The sequence below is a fragment of the Amblyomma mixtum genome, chromosome 2, assembly GCF_055824585.1.
Source record: "Amblyomma mixtum isolate Tamu chromosome 2, ASM5582458v1, whole genome shotgun sequence".
NCBI lineage: Eukaryota > Metazoa > Arthropoda > Arachnida > Ixodida > Ixodidae > Amblyomma > Amblyomma mixtum.
Window position 1 is genome coordinate 273,326,649 of NC_143013.1, and position 9,991 is coordinate 273,336,639.

At 49.5% G+C, this 9,991-nt stretch overlaps 1 long non-coding RNA gene across 1 annotated transcript; it reads left to right on the forward strand.

The window, feature by feature from the left end:
- Positions 1-3,532: 3,532 nt before the first annotated feature.
- Positions 3,533-6,420, forward strand: LOC149364037 (uncharacterized). The gene is made up of 3 exons (XR_016288594.1): positions 3,533-4,359; positions 4,427-4,543; positions 6,296-6,420. It is a non-coding gene; the product is annotated as an uncharacterized LOC149364037 (long non-coding RNA).
- Positions 6,421-9,991: the final 3,571 nt, after the last annotated feature.

Consider the following 9,991-nt stretch of genomic DNA (forward strand, 5'->3'; position numbering starts at 1 on the left):
TGGAACGTAGCTGTAGGCACTCCTTTCCATTTGTTTGCAATCAAAAACGGTCACTGCCATCTCAACTGCGTCTGGAAGTCTGCAAGCTGGAATTCCTAAGCAGCACACGCAGTGAAATGAGCCCATGGCCTGGGTTTAGGAACACATCTACGACAATATAACGCCTCTCAGTACACGAGCGGGTTCAAGTTCGAAAAGGCTTTCTTTGTTCGTCACGATATTGGGTGAAAGCAGGTGACAGGCAGGTTTGCTGCTGCGATGCAAGAGTCGCACAGCACGCTTATCACCAAGGGCAGAAAAGTTTTCGTACATGGAAAAGCTGTGACAACGTTAAAAGCAGCGTGCCAGTGCACGCCGCCGTAGCAAGCAGGTATGATAGAAAGGATGAAGCACACCCAAGAGGAAGAATTTCATGTGCAACAAAAAAACAAAAACAAAACCAACTTAGGACTATTAAACAGCGAACTCAAAATACTCTAACAAATATGCTGAACACGCTTTATTAGAAATGACGGAGAGAGGAACGAGATACAGCCAAGTCCCTAAGCCAACAACGATACGTAAACATTCTCTAATTCTCTAAAACAAGAAAACTAATGATAGTATGAGGTGAAGAGTTCGCGCTATCCGAAACTAATAGAATTGAGTTGTCACGCACCCTCACATTGAAGAGCCTGGAATCGGGGTTACGTGCTCTCAGTGCTTGAACAGTCTTGGATAATCGGTCGGCAAAAAATAAAAAACTGGAAGAGAAACGGATACCACGCCGTGGTCAGGGCCCACGTGACCGGAGCCCTGTAGGTACATGCGTCTGGTGGTCAGCGCTGAAACATGTCGGCCAGAAGGTAAGTTCCGGGCGCCTTCACTTCAATCTGCCTGTCACGTATCCAATCAAGGCGTACCGCTGGTAAAGCGACTGCAGGCAGTCTGCACTACTTAACAGCGCTGCCAGACTGGCGTTCACTCAGGCAATTCGTTAGCCGCTTCACCAATGCGCTGCCGTTTGAGGCAGTGCAGCTCTCACCCAGTGTGCTTGACAGAGTACAGGGGAGCAAACATAGCACGGCTGTTGCTTTTGTTATGTCATGTTGGTAGGCACAAGAGCGACGCAATTTCCTCCATGACACGTGCAATCATTCGGCGTTGGAACTAGTGAAGGCGTACACTTCGTGTTCAAAGTTTCATGTCCGGCTCTGAGGGCTTTCCCTCTTCCTCTGAACGGCTGCAATGATGACTATAAAAACTAAAACTGAGTAAATACAATTTTGTCCCTAAAACGACCACACAGAATAGTAATTGGTAGCGTTGAAATGTGTGTAGCTACAGTTAAGGCTCGCCGCTGGGCGTGGTATTTCATATTTAATCAAGTGCTAAACCTTCATTGCCCTGAACGGCGAAGTTTCTCAAGATTGAAATCAGTTTTTTGACCTGAACAGAAAAGAAGAGAAATTAACGTACGTTTCCAAATGTTTTAAACAACCTCGTTAATAGGATTCCGGAATAACCGACTCATTATTATACATGAAAATCTCTTTCTGACATCTTATTTTACGACGGACACACAACGAATAATTTTAACAGCGCATCTGAATTCACCCTGAGCGAATAGCTTTTACTGTACGGATCTGCGAGAGGGGTCGTAGGTGAGGAAATAAGGTGAATAAATGCCACTTTCAAAATGAAAATTTTTGAAATTCCCCATGTGACCGGGCAGGAAAACAAATAATAAAGCCATCGTACCGTTACCCTAGATATACCATCCGCGGCGATTTAACGGCGACGCTCTTTAACGCTCATCGTTTGGTAGCTTTAATGGCCCCGGCAATTGGAGCCGCTAGCGTGTTTCTAAACCAGTTAAGAAATCAAAATTGCCCCTGCGCTGCCCCCGTAGCGCCAACGTCGTTTTAGAGCGCTACCGCAACGCTCCTATTTTTTTTTTCTTCTTTTTGAGGGAAGAGCTTTGCTCTGAAGCTATAAATAAAGGGTCGTTGGTCGGCGCGTTAGCGACCCGAATTGACTCCGGAAACGGCTGCGGCCGAACCATTTCAACGGTTGAAGAACTTATCTCCATTTGCTGGCGCGCCCTCTTTTTTGCGGCCCCCCCAAATCAACCACAATACATCTCGGTCGGCCCCCTATTTGGGCGCCCAGACAGATGAACTGACATATACTGACAGACAAATGCAAGTTACACACAGCGCAGAGGTCGCAACTACAGCGCGCCTTTTTTTTTGCCTCCCCTTTGCGATCGCAGCGCCACCATTATGTCTCTTTCGTCGTCGTCTTGGCTCCTGGCTCGGTTTGGCTACTGGGTAGCTCAAGGCGGCCGTAATGTTTGAAAGGGATGGGGGGAGGAAGCGGGGCAGCAGGGACCGTAATTTCGTCGTCTGCAACCAGGGCTCTCGCTTTTTTTTATTGCTGCTTCGCCTAACACTTCGGCGCAAGCGTTCACTTTGTTGATCTTGTCCAGCACTTGTGTCCACCTGTGCATCATATTTTTTTTTCGCCGTTCTCTTTCAGGTCGATATGCAGCGAGGCACATCGCCGCAGCTATACGCACGTATGCCCGCACGTGGACGTGGTTTTCTGCAGCGTTATCATAATGTCGTGGTGTGTGAGGTTGGACGGGGGTGCGTGGCAAAGACGCAAACAGGAAGTGCGTTCAAACGGGCGATGCTTCGAGTGGCTTTTACGAGCGGCTTTGCTCGACATTCGCGCGGGATTTACGGTTTCGACGCTTTATAGCGTGGGCGACATGAACGGTCAGGGAACACGTGCCGTTCTTTGTTACTTAGAAATTCCCTCGAGCCCTCTTACTGGAGGACATCGAATTCTCGTGATTCTGGGGCCTCTAAGCGACATTTATAGTTCTACTCAGAAGTGATTTGCCTAAGCAGCACGAGCTGCTATTGTCCAAGTTACTACTGTATTACTATTGTCCAAGCAGCCCGACTTGTACTGCCGCCTCGAGATGAGAAAATTCACTGCTCGAACAGGGCTTAAGCTTTCCTATGTCGAACATTTTTGGAGCAACATTAAGAATAATAGAAAACTGCATGGTACTGATATCGAAATATCGAAGTTAATGATCCACTCCTCTGATATGCAGCAAAATCTTTCTTTTGTAGTGTTTCCATCGCTCGCATCGAGCTATTAAGACTTCTGATGCCTCAAAGCGGCTGTGCACCTCTCACAAAAGTATTGTATGAATATAAATTTAAGTTTAGGCCAATCTGCTCAATAGAACCTTTTGATAAATAGTTGAGCAGGTATTAATGTTTGCCACTAAGTTACCATAACAAACTGGCCACCAAGCAAATTCAAGATGAAATATATTACAAAGTGCCTTTTGCCGCTTAATTGAGCACTCGATATGTTCTATCGAATGGAAAATGAATGTGTATGGAGTCATTCGCTCACTACAAGCTGAGTGGCAAAAGCCTATATCCTGACACAAAAAATTACCGGAACGTCATAAATTAATCGTAGCTGGCAGCCGGTATACGGCGCGTCTAAACGTTTGTTACACTGTAAACACAAATAAGCCCAAATAGGAATATAAATGGCTAGTGTCCGCTTTTAAACTCCTTATTGAAAATTGCGCAATCGACTTTAAGTAGTAAAAAAGAGGAAATCCTCCTTTTTTACTGCCGTCGCGAAATCGAGGAGTAAAATAAAGCATTTACATGATTTTACTACTTTTCCAAGAAGGAGTATGTCGGCTTCAATACTCCTTCAGGCCCTTTATGCACTCCTTAGTGTCTGCCCGCCGCCTAGTGGCAGCTGCCGGTTCGCTGCACTTGCAGGTGACGACGCCGGCTCTGTCGTCGCTGCCTGCTCGCCTGTGCTTTTGCTGCTTCACGCACGTTTGTCATGTTACAAGACGCCGGATCGCCGCAACCTCGCGCACCAAGGTGCGCCACAGACAGTGCCTGTGAAGCCCCCAGTGTATTCGGAGAACGCTTGGTGTTGCATCGCCTGCGACGGCAGTCTGCGAGAGGCTTAGCCAGCCGAGCTCAGCCGAGCCAACATGGCGGTGTGTGACGCGTCGACCTCCCCGAAGCCGCCAGTTTGCCACCCGCTCCTTTGCGCGCTCTTGTCGTGACGTAAGACTGGACATCATCGACCTTAGCAGCAACGTGCTGCAATGAACGTCTCACTCAAGCCAGCAATATGTGCAGAAGCAGCGGCTAGTCATTCATTGTCTACGCAGCATACAAGTGTTGGCTGCTGCCGTTTCGCCGCGCCGACATGGCGATGTGTGTGTGACGCACCAGTTTTGTCGACATCGTCGGCCCCTCGTTCTTTCGCTGTATTGCAAGAATACTAAAGACCGGATTATCATCGTCGTGTGTTCTGGTAAGCAGTATTAAACTCTCCTTTGATGCCATAGACGCGCATGCACTTAATGCCGCTCCCTTTTCAGCGTGCGTAGACTTGCTGTGAACCACGGGTGCGCCGAGATGAAAGGCTTAACGAGAACAGCAAAACAGCAAAGGCTTCATTGTGGTCCGGTGGAGCCAACTCACACAGCAGGCATGTAGTAAGTATCTGAGAAATTTGTTGTTGCATGCGGCTGAAAAAAAGAGTGTGGCACTGCAGTCGTGGCTGTTACGCTAACATGTACAGCTGGAAGTACGGTCAGTTCTTCTAGGGACCAAATTTTCTTCATGCGTTCACGCCCCATGAATGTGGAAAAGCTGTACAGGCAATGACAGGTGAAAATGCACAGCCTTGGGGTCTGTGAATTTTTGTCACGTTATTACGAACAGTGCTGAGAACCGTGCCCTAATCGGTTGCTTCCTTTCCTGTGTTTTAAGAGGGCCTTGTTATGCAAACAATGCAAGTGATTTTATTCTTTTCAGTCATAGCACAGGACATGGCGACGCCTTAGCGCTCACGGAGATTAGCTAAACTGTTACATTTTCCGAGTTGGTGGCATCTTAACGTTGCAGCGATTTTCGGCAGCGGACATGAGGTTTCAACCATACTGAACGCTGCCTTTTCTGGATGGTTAGGCGTCTAGTTCCAAAATGTGGTATCTTGTAAGCTCTTCGCATTTGAAAAATGTTAAAAGAAGTTTCCACTTCGCGTGCAGTTTCCGAACACATTCCATTATGTGAAACTCGTGGAGGCAAGCGTTCCGGTTCAGACTGCTGATCCCAGGAAGGCAGCGAAAGAAAAAGAATAAAGCTTACGCCAGTGTACGAGATCACCTGCTCGTGCTGGACGTAGTACATTGGCGAAAGCAAGCATTTCCCAGAAAATCTGAAGCAACACAAAGCGGATGCCAAACAAATGAACAAGGAAGGAAGCGCGGGTTGACAAGACTGACTTCGAGGGAACTATCCTTGCATCAACTGTCTACGATCAGTGACCCCGGCGGATGACTAACCGAAGGCTTAAAAAAGGCAAGCTGTGACTCACTCGCAGTCACACCTGCTGAAAGAACCAAGAAGATTCCCAAACATGTTTTTTTTTTTTCTGGTTGGCGTTCTTTCCCGAAAGTATATTCCTTACCCAGCCAGATAGACCTGTCTAGAATGTTTTCTTTTGAACCCTGGCCACGAATGTGAGGGAAAAGCTTAACAGAAGACAGGTGGCGGCGGGAGGGTGGGTCTGGTGGTAGCTTTCTATTCCTAACAATGCCTGCTATGTCAGTCACCCTTGCCCTGCCTTTGGCCTATGCACAGAATGAGGACGTCCTGAAAATGCGTAGCTGCGGGCTCTCCCATCAAGGAAATTGCATGTAAGCTTCCGCTGCGTGTATGCAAAGCGCTGTCTTTTGTTTGCATGTTTTGATTTCAGTAATTGGTTCTGATTTGGTGCCTGAAAAGCATGAGGAACCTCTGACAAGTAAAAAAAATATATCTCGAGGCCTCTTTCGGTGCAGGAACGCAGCCAAAGGCAGCGCGAATGCGCAAGTGCCTCAGTAAGACCATTTTATTTTTTTTCAGTTTTATGCTTTGCGGAAAAAATGTTCCCTATCGATGCTGCTTCCCATTCGCCGTATTGCCTTAACGTTTACGAAAGCGGCTCTCTGGAATTTGTGATTCCCTGAAAACCGCGTTTAGCCGCTGTCATCCGACAGGGTACAGGTATGTATTAGCTAGTTGATTACCTACTATGTTCTGCTAGCTAATCTGTTGTCATGAAAAACGTTTAAACTTCAATAATACCTACTTTATTGAAAAGTGCACTCTGAACGGTTGACTTCTACACTTGAAGCACGTCATACTTCAAGCTTAGAGGTGCAATTCCACTGATGCATTTGTTTTTTTAATCTTTCTTTCAGAAGGAGCCTGTATGTTGACAGCGAAGCATTTCAAGGTTCCCTCCTTGCTTTCAAGTGTGGCATCTCTATTTTCATTCCTTTGGGTATTTAAATTATGGACCCAAAGACAGCGTGGGTTAAGACACTCTTCTTTTCTACAGGGGCCAAGACGTTGGTTCTCTGTAACCGTCGAAAGCAAGCTGCCGAACACATGTCTCAAATGTTTTGTACCCAATAAAGTATTGTTTGAAATAAATCACTGTAAGTTCATCGACGCATTTATCCTGGAATATCAAGCTCTAAAATGAGCCTTCCATACGAATACTTTATTTCAAATCGGCTTCCGCATCAAGTGAAGTAATATACTCATCTGGGAATCATAAATGTAACCCTATAGTAAGAAAAATTTCTCCAGAAATTTCCTGTCAAAACTACTTAAAAGGAACAGGCACGTACTCCTGAAATGTACTATAAAAGTAGCTGCAAATGAGTATATAATACTTCTATTAATTGCCATGCTAACTCCTTTGTGATCACAACTTTACTCCTAAATAAACTCCCGTCTGCAGAGCGGTAACACTTTACTCCTTCTAGCACTCCGAAAGTATCCCTTCAAGCAGAGGAGTAGACGATATACTCCTATTCTGAGGAGTATAAAAACCGCTTTTCGGGAGTGCGCTACGCGATGAGCCATTTACTCCTATCCGGGTGTTTTTCGGTTTGCAGTGTAGCTCTGTTTTACCTTATTACCTTGTAAACTTTTTTCATAAAACTAGGCCTCATTCCATACGCAATAATGGCTTAACTGTTCGCGAGACTATCGTTTTGCCTCAGCCACTTATTTCCAAATGTCTCTGGCAAGCACTGCATCTGTAATAAGTAAACGGCGCGTTGCATAGCCGAACACATTAAATATTAACCAGTACGGCATCATATTGTCACGACCAGAGGAGCCGTGAAGGTAGACGTCGGGAAGAACCCAAGACCGGCGGCGGCGTGCGGCGGCGGAACCTGGTCGGCGACTGGGGTAGCGCTGTCGGAGCGATTCAAGCGGCGCGTCGGGGGAAACTCTTCGGCGATGCGGCGTTCGGCGTCGGGGCGATTGGGTCGGTGCGACGGCGGAAGCGGGTCGGCGATTGGGGTTGCGGCATCGCGGCGATACGAAAGGCGCGTCGGGGAAAACTGTGCAGCGATGCGGCGTGCGACGTCGGTGCGATTCAGTTGCTGCGGCGGTGGAAGCTTTGCGTCGGAACGGCGTTCGGCGGCCTCGCCTCCAAAGGCCGCCGGAGCTAGTTTTCCCGACGAGGGCTCGAGGAACCACGTTGTCCTGAGGCGAAACGGGACCCAGAGGGCGAAGACCGGCGTGGAGAGGGCGAAGACCGGCGTGGAGAGCGATCGCGACTCGCGGCGCGGAGGAGATGGTGAACTACGCTGGCGGGTGACATACTCGGCGATGTCTTGAGGGCGCTCTCCAGGGCGTGGACGGGGGCTGTCGACAGAAAAACCGCGTAGTCCCATTTCGCGATAGGGGCACCGCCGGTAGAGATGGCCGGCCTCACCACAGTGGTAGCAGAGCGGGCGTTGATCCGGAGTGCGCCAGAGGTCAGTCTTCCGCGGTGCCTGGCGCCGATCCGCCCAGTAAGGAGTCGGCTGGGCAGAGTGCACCGCGACCAATGGTGCGGTGTAAGGCGAAGGCCCAGGAGATGGGGCCGTGCGGCGCACGACGTCCGCGTACGTGACTGGCTGGACAGGAGTCGGGTACGGCGCGGGATCGTATGGGGTCGGTTGCGGCGCCGGCACAGCTGCAGCGTCTTGTGCCCTGAGTGCCTGTCGGACTTCCTCGCGGATGACGCTGGTGACGGAATCGACGCGAGGGGCAAAGGTGGCTTGAAGGTGTTGCAGCTCCTCGCGGACCACGGAACGAATGAGTTCGCGAAGGGAGTCCGCATTCGTCCTGGGTTCATGGTCGAACCGGTCCAACGTTGATAGAGTCGACGTTTGGCGCAGTTGCCGGTCGTACTGATGGGATCTTTGCTGCAGCAATTTCTCCATGTGCACGGCGTCGGCCAGGAATTCCGCGACGGTGTTGGGCGGGTTCCGCACGAGGCCGGAAAAGAGCTGGTCTTTTACGCCGCGCATCAGGTGCCGAAGCTTTTTTTCTTCAGGCATGGCCGGATCGGCGCGATGGCAAAGACGCTTCACATCCTCGACGTACATGGCAACACCCTCACTGGGAAGCTGAATTCGAGAGGACAGTGCACGCTCTGCGCTCTCCCGGCGGTCGCTGTTGGCGTACGTACTCAGGAGCTTACGTCGGAAGTCCGGCCACGTAGAGAAAGTAGTCTCATGGTTATCGAACCACGTTCGTGCAGAGTCTTCAAGGCTGATGTAAACGTTACGCAGCTTTGTAGCGTCGTCCCAGCAGTTAAAGGTCGCGACCCGTTCGTAGTGAGCCAACCAGTCTTCGGCATCTTCAAACAGGTCGCCGTGAAAGGGCTTAGGCGTGCGTGGAGTCTGAAGGGTGAGATAGGTGGGGCTGGCTGCAGGGACAGTCGTAGGCAGGGCGGGCAGTGGCGTCGCCATGAGTGGAGTGGTAGTTGAAGGCGCGCTCACAATAGGAAGGGCCTCGGGGGACAGGCCGCGGATCCTCCGGCTGGCACGATGGACAGGGGTGGTCACAAGAGGCGGACGCGTCGAGTCGTCCTCAGGAGTAGGGAGCATCGGCCGCACCTCCACCAGTGTCACGACCAGAGGAGCCGTGAAGGTAGACGTCGGGAAGAACCCAAGACCGGGAGCCTTCTTTTAATTATGGAGCCAGCTTCCACGACACAGAAGAGAACAGCGCGCCACGAGAGCCCACCGCCGCTTCGTCGTCGTCTTCGACTCCGCGCGGAGGCCGCGCGGCGCGTTAGGCGCGTGGCAATATGTTCGAAATAATGAGTGCTAAGCGCAAGCAATTTTGATCATAAACGTTTATTCACTCGTATCCGGTGATACGAGGGCCTCATATAGTGTATATTTGTTTTTGTAGAGGGACGGATGTCCCTTTTTGATCGAGAGTCCAAATAAACTTCTCTTATGTAGCCTCACATAGGTTGTGAGGCTTGCATCGTGCATCGTGAGAGGATCGTGAGAGGATCGCGCTACTGTCGTATTCCTAACATTTCAGTATACGGCCGTGGCTTCCTTTCACAGCCGTTTCAACTCCAGGTATATGTACAGATGTGCTCTATATAATTAGTAACACTCCAGCGAACCACTAAAGGGAGCTCACCTTCATAGGCTTTCTGGGTCCCGTATTTGCTTGCAGGAGACGCAGAGTCAGGAGAGTAGACGGAATAGGTAATTCCTTTCAGCTATACTCGCCGCTCTAGTCCTGCTTTTTCTCGCTGCGACCAACAGCTACCCGCTCTCCTGCACACCTGGTCATATGAAGTGGTAATGCGATTTTGTTTACTTGCGATTTTGTTGTTGTTTAGCTACCCCTGCTGAATTCATTCAGTGTGACAGGCTAGTGCCACACTGAATGAATTCAGCAGTGGCAGCTTACTTCAGTTTCGACTCATGTGAATGAGCCAATGGGTGGGTTTGAATCTATTGCAGCATTGACATTCTACGTCGACTGCTTTGTGCACAGAATCAGGTACTCACGTAAGGAGACCTTTAAACTAGTGAGCATGATGTGAAATATTTGCAAGTATGCGGAGTTTTTGAGCA